The sequence below is a fragment of the Vigna umbellata genome, chromosome 5 (genome assembly GCF_029865625.1).
Source record: "Vigna umbellata cultivar VRB3 chromosome 5, Vumbellata_1.0, whole genome shotgun sequence".
Lineage (NCBI taxonomy): Eukaryota > Viridiplantae > Streptophyta > Magnoliopsida > Fabales > Fabaceae > Vigna > Vigna umbellata.
Window position 1 is genome coordinate 43,034,531 of NC_142169.1, and position 10,240 is coordinate 43,044,770.

A 10,240-nucleotide genomic window follows, 5' to 3' on the forward strand; every position below is an offset into this window, starting at 1 on the left:
TTCTATTTTTATCTTTTTATATCTGAATCTTATATCTTCTTTTATATCTTTTTGTGCTAACCAATTCTTCTAGGGATTTGTTTGCTTGTGTATGCAGGAAGCAATCCGAACTAGGAGCAAGAAAACTGCAGAACCTTTTCTTGAAGGTTTAGACGAGAGTAGACGGAGGAGAAGAATCCGTACATCTAGAGAACTTTTTCCTTCTCCGGAAACTCTGTTACAACCATCACCACAAGGTTCTGACCATAGCACTGAGAATATGGAGAATAATAATGCCAGAAGAACTCTTGCTGATTACACTAATATAGCTGGACCTCAGCATTTCAATAGCATAGCAAGACCAAGAGTCAATACAGCTAATATGGAGGTGAAACCGACATTAATCCAACTGGTGAAGAGTAATCAATTTAATGGGTTGTCTCACGAAAGCCCATATGAGCACCTCACAACTTTTAATGAGATCTGCAACACGGTGAAAATAAATGGGGTGCCGGACGAAGCAATCAAACTTAGCATGTTTCCATTCTCATAAGGAGGCAACGCTAAGCTTTGGTTGAATTCTTTTCTAGAAGGAAGCTTTACAGAATGAGAAGTAGTGGTGACAAAGTTCCGAAACAAATACTTTCCACAATCAAAGGTAAATAAAGGAAAGCAAGAGATTTCATCATTCAAGCAAGGCATGGAGGAATCATTGGGTCATGCATGGGACAGATATAAAAGCTTATTAAGAAAGACTCCCACGCATGGATTTGACAAAGTGGAAATAGTCCTAATCTTCCTTGGAGGTCTTGGTTCACAAACCAAGATGATGCTTGACGCCTCAGCAGGAGGAAATATCAAATGGAAAACCCCAGAGGAAGCTACAAAAATCATTGACAATATTGCTACTAGTAATAATGAGCTAAACATTGAAAGAGGAGATCCTATTCAACAAAAAGGAGTTCTACAGTTACAAACCAATGATGCCTTGCTAGCATAGAACAAGATATTAACTCAACAACTAGAGACTCTTACAAAAACACTTGCACAACTGCCAAAAGAGTTAAAGACTAATGCACAGGTTCAATCACGGTTGTGTGATTTACGTGGGGGTGACCATATTAATGGTCAATGCGCCTTTCCAGTAGAAGCCTTAGAGGATGTTAACTTCATGGCCAATCAATACCATCAGGGGAATTTTAATCAAGGGTGGAAACCACACCCAAGCATTGGTCAAGGACAAAGTGGGCAAGCTGGACAAACTGGGCAATTTAACAAGCAACAACAACAACCAACCTTATGGCAACAGATTTCTATACTTAATGAAAGATCAATAAGGATGGAAGAAACTCTTCATCAGGTCATTCAGAAAACTGAGTCTACTCAAAAGAGCACTGAAGCTGCTATTAAGAATTTGGAGATTCAAATGGGTCAGATTACCAAGCAGTTGGAAGAGAGGCCAGACAAAAATTTTGGGGCTAATACTGAGGTTAACCCCAGGGAAGAATGTAAAATGTTGGAGAGTACAAATGATGAGACAATTGAGTTAGAAAGAGGGGAGACAGAAAAAGAAGAGAGAGAAAAGAGAGAAAAAGAAAAAGAAGAGAGAAAAGAGAAAGGAGAGAGAAGAGAGATAAAGAGTAAAGATATTTTTCCTTTTCCAATAAATCAAGAGAAACAATTTGATTTTAAAAAATTATTCAAGATGGTGGACAATGATGTACCTTGGAAGGAGATATTACAACAAATTGCAGTTTATACTAAACTTGAGGAAGAAGTCTCTACAAAGAAAATACGAAGAGATGATGATACAAAGAAGTATAAAGCTGTTAAAAAGGAGCCATTCCCTCCAAAAGCAAAAGATCCAGGAGGCTTTTCCATTCCATGCTAAATAGGGAAGAAAAGGATAGAAAAAGCTTTACTTGATTTAGGATCAAGTGTTAACTTGATACCTTATTCTTTACTGGAGCAGATTGGTGATGTTGATGTGAAGCCTATAAAGGTTAACTTAGTAATGGCAGATGGATCTTCAAAGGAACCCTATGGAATAGTAGAGGATATTATAGTTTGTGTAGGGAAACTCCAGTTCTTGGTAGACTTTGTGGTGATGGAGATGGAGACTGGAAAGATACCCATTATTCTCGGAAGACCGTTTATGAAAACGGCCAAAGCCATCATTGATGTGAACGAAGGTATAGTGGTGCTCCAAGATCGAGAAGAGAGAGTTGTTATAGATGTCTTCAAAGAAGAGAGGCAGATGCAGGAGGAAGAAGCTAGTCATAAAGCTGCATATCAAGATGTACTCATGACTAGCCCTGAAGATGAAAAGCCCCAGGTTAGAGGTAAACATTGTTTGTTGTTTCAGGTACAGGAAAAAGAAAAGATTAGAAGAGGAAGAAAATTTCCTGATGACTGAATGAAAGAACGACTTCAACTTGGTACACCTGTGAGATTCAAAAACAAGTTGTGGATTGTGAAAGGCTACAAAGAAAAGGAGATGATAGATATAGAGTCTCCACATTCTAGAAGAGTCAAAACAGTACACCGGAAGCAGTTGAGGAGTTGGTGGGATATGGACATCAACCATGAAGAAGGAACTTGAACTTTATTGGGTCAAGCTAATGACGTTAAAAGAGCGCTTGCTGGAAGGCATTCCAGTGATTTGAGGAAAATATTTCTTTTGATTTTATTTTTGTTTTGTAATTTTTAATCAGTTGGACATTATTTCTGTAAATATTTTTTTTGGATATAGCATCTACTAAAGGATGCTAGGTGGTTAAGTATCTACTAAAGGATACTAGGTTTGTTACACCTACTGATGGGTGTTGGTAAGAAATTTTTGCAGCTACTGATGGGTGTTGGTGGATTTTGGGTCAGGCTCGTGACGTTAAACAAGCGCTACCTGGGAGGCAACCCAGTTGATTGATGATATTTTTGTTTGTTTTATTGTAGTTGCATAATAGGGTTTTGCATGAGTAATCTGAAAATGTTATTGTAGGGAGCAAGGGAGGGGCATGTTTTGGAGGCACTTAGGTTAAGCTAGGGAGAAGAAGAACACTTCCCAAAAGTGCCGCTGAGCGGCAAACTACCGCTGAGCGGTAGTGTCGCAGACTGGGCTTAGGTTGCCCCTTAGCGGAACCCGAGCCCATTAGGGTATTTTTATACCCTAAGCTGCACCTTAGTTTCTCTTTTCAGACTCTTCTCTGCACACACACTCCTACATACTTTTTCAAAGGTTCTCTACAACTTTTCCCTCATCCCTCTTGAGAAAATCTCCCTTTCACTCACTTTCTCCCTAGTTTTCCATCTAAGTTTGGAGTTGGAAGAGAGCATCAGAGCTTGAAAGCATTCTCATTTCATCTAGCATCTCCACCCAAGTAAGTCAAGCATTTTTCATTCTAGGGTTCTTGAGTTTGAATTTGATTGTTAAAGCATGAATTTTTAGGGGTTTTGATTTCTATGCATGATTTGATGATTTAATTGATGTTTGAACCGATTGAACTGAATGATTTTGATCTGGAAAAGTGAAAATTGCATGTGGGTGGAGTTAGGACAGGTTAAAAATGAATTTTTCAAAAATTTGCAGAGTCACCGCTCAGGGGTAAATTGCCGCTGAGCGGCACTCTGACAGACATGCTGTTTTTGCTAAGTTGCGTTCTGGATTGCTGCACTGGTGGCGCTGAGGGGTGATTTTGACCCTCAACGGTGGTTTAGCTTCGAAATAAGGTGTTGTCTGTGTTTTACTAATGATTAACAACATTTTTTGTGGTTTTGTATCTGTGTTTGATGTAGGAATGACATCCTCTTCAGGCAAAAGAATGAAGACCATGACATCCAAAAGAAAAGAAAAGGAACCAGAACAACCCCATTGTAGTAGGTTCCTATCTCGCAAACATGAGTAGAACTTTAAGGTGGTCCAAGATAGGAGACTCCTTATGGAGATAAAGGTTGGAATGATACCTAACTTTGCTCCTTAATTTGGAGAGCAATTGTTAGGGAATGATTGGGGGAAGCTAGCTACATACCCTACACCTACCAATATAGCCGTGGTGAAAGAATTCTACACTAATGCAAGGAAGATTGGTGATTATCCGGCTGAGAATTACCTAGGCTATGTAAGAGGCCATGCTATTAGGTATGATCCTGATTCCATCAACAACTTCTTGGATACTGTGTGGGCTGGTGAGCAATGCCAGTTTGCTCTCTGTATGGAAGAAGGCGTTGATTTTGATGATGTGGAGAAAGTTTTATGTGTACCTAAAGGACATTTTCAGAGGAATAGAACTGGCTCTGTGGTGAACATTAGGAGGACTGACTTGACTCCTCTTGCAAAGTATTGGATGGCGTTTTCTCATGCCAACATTTAGCCATGTTCTCATGTGTCAGACATCACTCTTAGCAGGGCACTCCTCCTTTTCTGTGCAATCAGGAACTTGAATGTAAATATTGGACAGGTAATAGCTGATAAGATAAGGGTGTGCGCTAACACAACAAACAACAAAGCACCCTTAGGACATCCTTCTTTAATCACACACCTCTGCAAGATAGCTGGGGTGGATATTTTTGCTCCACCATTTGAAAGGCCAAGGAAAGCAACTGATGAGACCTATTATAGACAATACTGTGGAGGTGAGGAAGTAGCTCAGCTAGTTCCACCACGCCGTACTCGTAGAGAAAGAGGGCAAGCACAGAGTCGGGCATCTTCTGAGAACCTTTCCAAATGAGGGACATGTACATGTCTCTTATAGGTGCACAATTATAGTCTATCCATAGAGGGCAGGTGGCCACTATTGAAATGATTGTTGGAATGTATGATACACCTCCAGCACATAGGTGGACTATGGAGGAGTTTCATAATGTGGTAGCTTGGCCAGAAGAGCAGGTACAAGGCAGCAGAGATGGAGCAGCTGAAGCTTCAGCTATGGAGATGGATGAAGATGAAGCTGATGATGATGATGCATTTAAGGATGCTGAAGATGAGGAAGAAGAGGAGGATACAGATGACAGCTCAGATTGATGAGGAGTTGAGATAGCATTTACTGATGAATGCTATCATAACTAAAGCAGGACTTATGCTTTAGTTTGGTTTAGTGTTCTGAACTTATTTACTTTAGTTTTAGAATAGGGTTTGATGCACTCAATTGGAAACTTTGTCTGTTATGATGGTTTGCTTATGATTGTGATTGTTTGATAAGTAAGGCTTGATGATGCTTTGATATGGATTGATGTTGAGATGTACATATTAAATGCTTATACAGGTGATTCACAAGCTTTGTGAACAAATGCATGATGTTGTGATTGTGATTATGATTCTAAGTAGGATGTTATATGTGGAATGTGAATGAGCTTATATGTGAGGTTTTGAGCTCCAGAATTGTTATTATTGAATACTATTACTGTGAAAGCATGAATGACTTTGCCCAGGTTTTCTATGATTGAATTACTTGCTTGTTTGCATCATATGATCAAGGGCATTTGTTGGTAACCCTTTTATTAGCCAATTTCATGAAATTAGCCACTAAAAGAGAACACTTTGTGTTCTATCCTTTGAATCCTTAGCCTTTAACATGATTTGAAAACCCTTGTTGAAAAGCTTTACCTTGAGTTAAGTAGAAAATATTTTGTGGTATTGATAAATGTTCAAGTCTGGGGTTGATGGAAAATAGAAAGGGAAATTGAAAGCATTGAGCTAAGAATTAAGAAGTATGTGAAAAGTGTCGCAACCGGAATCGCGACAGGACGACGATCCAAAAAATGGAACGGGTTTTGAAAAGAGATTTTGGAGTCGCCACCATAGTTTATTATGGAAAACTACGGAAAAACCATAAAATAATAAGACACGGTCCACGAAAACCATATTCTGGGTTCGGGAGTCGGTTATGCGTAGGGAAGGTATTAACACCCTACAGCGCCTGCCCGAAGGCAGTACCTTTAACTAAATCGCGAATGTGATGTGGTTTTCAAAATGTTTAACTGTCCCCTAAAATAAAATCCTAAAGAAACAAAATATGTATTTTTTAATTTTTTGGGCCCGACAAGGATTGACCTTGCTCCTACGTATTCTCATTCAAAATGAGAAATCAGGGTTACGTAGTTCTTTTTTGAAACTGTGTGAGAAGTTTGTTTGGAAATTGTTTGAAAATTTGTTTTGAAATGATTTTGGATTTTTAGGAAGTGAACCTGACAAGGACTAGCCTTGCTCCTACATATCTCCACTTTTGATGGAGAATCAAGGATCACGTAGTTCTGGCTTGAAAGACTGTTTGTTGTTTGAAAAAGCCAGATGTTTTTAATTTTTGAAGATTTTATGTTTTTGGTATTTTTGAGAAAAAGAAAGTAATGAGCACTAGGCCGACGCGAACGGTCACACGAGTACTCATACCATTATTTAAAACTTTTGATATTAAGGATATTAAGTACTAGGCTGATGCGAACGATCACACGAGCACCCATATCCTCATTTAATAATACGTAAATAAGAGAGAAAGGTATTGAACACTAGGACGATGCGGACGATCACACGAGTGTTCAACCTTTAAACGTATTTTTGTAATTTTTATATAAGAAAGGATAAGAGGTTTTCAGCACAAGGACGACGCGAGCAGTCACACGTGTGCTTAACCTTTAAAATATATTTTTGTAATTTTTTATAAGAAAGAAGAAGAGGTTTTTAGCACAAAGACGACGCTAGCGGTCACACGTGTGCTTAAACCTTTAAAATATATATTTGTTGTAATTTTTTATAAGAAAGAAGAAGAGGTTTTTAGAACAAAGACGACGCGAGCGGTCACACGTGTGCTTAAACCTTTAAAATATATATTTTTTGTAATTTTTATAAGAAAGAAGAAGAGGGTTTTAGCATAAGGACGATGCGTGCGATCACACATGTGCCTAAACCTTTAAAATGTTTTTATTATTATTTGAGAAAAGAAGAAGAAAAGGTTTTAGCACAAGGACGATGCGTGCGATCACACATGTGCCTAAACCTTTAAAATGTTTTTATTATTATTTGAGAAAAGAAGAAGAAAAGGCTTTAGCATCAGGACGATGTGTGCGATCACACATGTGCCTAAACCTTTAAAATATTTTTTGGTATTTTGTATATGTATATATAAATAGTTCATTTTTCATGTATTATTAAATATGTATTTAAAATAAATAAATATTTAGAATAAATAAATACAATAAAATGAAAACAATAAAAACCAAAACAACAAATAAAAATAATAAAAAAAAACAAATAGAATAAGATAAATAAGGGAACAAAACAAAATAAAATAGATAAAGAAAAGCAAATAAATAAATAAGTAATAAAAATAAAACAAATAGTAGGGGGTGCCTAAATGAGAAACTAGGGTATATCTAAACTATTTTTTTCTTTTGTAAATGCATTGGGCCAAAAACCCAAGCTGAAAGGGGGTGTGGAAGTGAGAAACAAGGGTGTCTATACTAAAATGATTTCTAACAACGGACTGGGCCTAAGCCTAAGTCGAAAGGGGCGTGGGATACGAATAACAGGGGGTGCAAAACAAAATTGTTTGATTTTGTTTTGGGTTTGGCCCAGCACTGGCCCGAGGATGTGTGGGGGTGCGAAATATGAATAAAAGGGGAGTAAAGAGCAAATTGTTTTTTTTCTTTTTTTTTTTATTGTTCTTGGGCTTGGCCCACCGGGATGGTATGGGGTGCGCGGGTGAAAAGCGGGGCTGCGCGAAGGAAAAAGCTTTTCTATTATATTTTTATTTTTGTTTTTTATTATTAATTAGGCCCAAGGCCTTTTCACTCCAACTCAGAAACCCTTAGGGGTTCTCCCTCTCTGCGTGCAGCTTCATCCAAAGGAGAAACCAGGTCTCCTTCTCTCTGAGTGAGAAATACCAAAGACGATCTCCTCCACCCTTCAACAGCCATGCCCCATTCACCGTCCAAACAGCCACCGCGGAAGGACACCTTATCTGGTCCAACACTCCGCTGGCGACGCCACCCAGGCCGCCGCTGGTCATGGCCTCGGATCCCTTTTTCCACCCTTCTTCGTGCGCGAGAAGAGAACGCACTCGCCTTCCGCCAAACCGGCCACCGTGAGTCACCGTCAAGTCGTCACCAGCTCAACCGCGCCACTGCTTCGTCAAATCTAGCCACCACGCCACTGAACCAGCCACCGCGTCCCAGCCTCCATCCGGCTGGCAACCGCGAGCCACCGGAGCCATCGCCAGTCGAGGCGAAATCTCTCCTCCTCCGTTGCTCGTCGCGCGCGGGAAGTTCTCTCCCTTCTCCGTCCATAGTTGCCGCCACCACAGAGGCGGAAACTATCGCCACCGAGGCTGCCGCGATGAGCTCTCCTATTTCTCTTCTCCTCTTCGACTTGCTATACAATGGGTCGTCCCGCTACAATCTCGAGGAAGATATACAACTTAACATTATCCTTGTTTGTGCCTAGACATTTCCTCCCAAAGCTGGAAAATACTTTGTTCGCTCTCGCCTCTATGACCCAACAAGGACGCCTCCTTTACAGCAAAAAAAGCTTCCATCGTCTGTGAAGGCTTTGGCAACAACTCTGCTTCAAATGGCTTCATCCCCCGTCGAAGAGAAACTGTGCAGTAGAGGGGGATTTGGCCCAACCCCACTCCTTATTGCATTCTGTACCGCGCACCGAAAGCTAGGAACCCCATGCTGTGTTTGGGAATTTAGTGTAGTGGTGCCCTAGATGGCATTCTTTCAAGACTCGAGAAATTTAAAGAAACACTAAGGTATTGAATCTGGTTTTGGTTGTTAGTTCCATTTGAAGCAAGTGAAGGTTGAATAGAGCACGTGTATCTGTTGGTTTCATTTTGCGGTGCTCTCTGTGAGTTTCTCGCTTAATGATTCAATTTTATTGTTGATTGGAGTGAACAGAGGCGCTGAAGGCTATGGAAAATGGGAGAGCTCGTGATGCTCTGTGGTTACGAAAACGGATTGACACCAAAGGGATTTTCAGAGCTCCAATGTGCAGGGGTGCTTAGGAAAAGGTGATGAAGGTTTTCGGTAAGAATGTAGAATGGAGAAAGGGGAAGACTCCTACCGCAATACATACTCGAGCAAAGCGACTTCAAGCATAAAATGAAATAATGCAGTAAGCTTTCATGACTATGTCTACACGAGTGAGCAAGGTCTGCTTACCTCTTGGAGCTCTGCTTGCCTTTGTCAGCTTCGTCTCCAATGGGTCTCTCCCTCTCCTTTGGCTGGCGTTTGTCGTTCTCTACCGGTGAAAATGGTGAATCTGGATGATGATCGAAGATGAAGGTTCGAGAAGCAATGCTAAATTCTCTTTTTACTCTCCCCTCCTCCCCCTTCTTCTCTGCTTTTTCTGTTGATGTACTAACCAAATCCGAATATCCCAAACGCCTCTGCCAATCCGTATGCCCAAATTGTCTCTGCGAATGCCAAAACCGCTTCTTTGCAGAAAACCGTTTCTGCCTCTCCCCCTCTAGCACACACACTGCTTTTTTTTTTCCCCCAACCCGAAAAAATTCTCTCTTTTCTCGTATTTTTTCTTCTTTTCTTTCTTTTTTTTTATTTATTTTTTATTTTTTTAACCGTATTAATTATATTAAGCAAAATAAACTTTAAATAGGTAAAACTGAAGATGAAAATAAAATATAAGAAAAATGTAAGAAAAATATATTTGCATATATATGGAGAAAAATAAGATAATATATGTAAATAAAACTAGAATAATACAAAAATAATAATAACAATAATAAAAAATAATGAGAAAAGAAATAAATAAATAAATAACAATAAATAAATAAATAAAAGATAAAAAACGAAAATAAAAGATAAAAATAAGAAATAAAAATAAGAAATAAAAATAAGTAAATAATATATAATAGACTACAGTAAAGCCAAAAAACAATCCGGACGAAATTTGGTATTGACAAAAAGCAAAAGAAAAAGAGAAAGAAAATAAAAGAAAAAGCAAAGCTCAATGCAAAGGAAAGTTGGGAAAAGTAAGAATGATTGTGTTTATATGATTCTCTTAACTCAAGGATTTTGTGATCTAGAAAAACCAATTTTCTTGTTAGCCCAGCCACATTATAAGCCATAAAAAAGTCCTTGTGATGATGCATGCTTGTGAATTTATCTGATTGTGGTTAAACGAAAGGCAAAGTCAATTCATGTGACATTGTGATAGTAGAGTGAATAAGTGATTACCTCTTATACACTTGTGTTTGAGTGAAACACTTTACTTAGTGAGGAAATATTCCATGAGAACATGAACATCCATGCT

At 39.0% G+C, this 10,240-nt stretch overlaps 1 pseudogene; it reads left to right on the forward strand.

The window, feature by feature from the left end:
- Nucleotides 1-361: 361 nt before the first annotated feature.
- LOC148198403 (uncharacterized) lies at nt 362-7,844 on the forward strand (annotated as a pseudogene).
- The last annotated feature ends 2,396 nt before the right edge of the window (nt 7,845-10,240 follow it).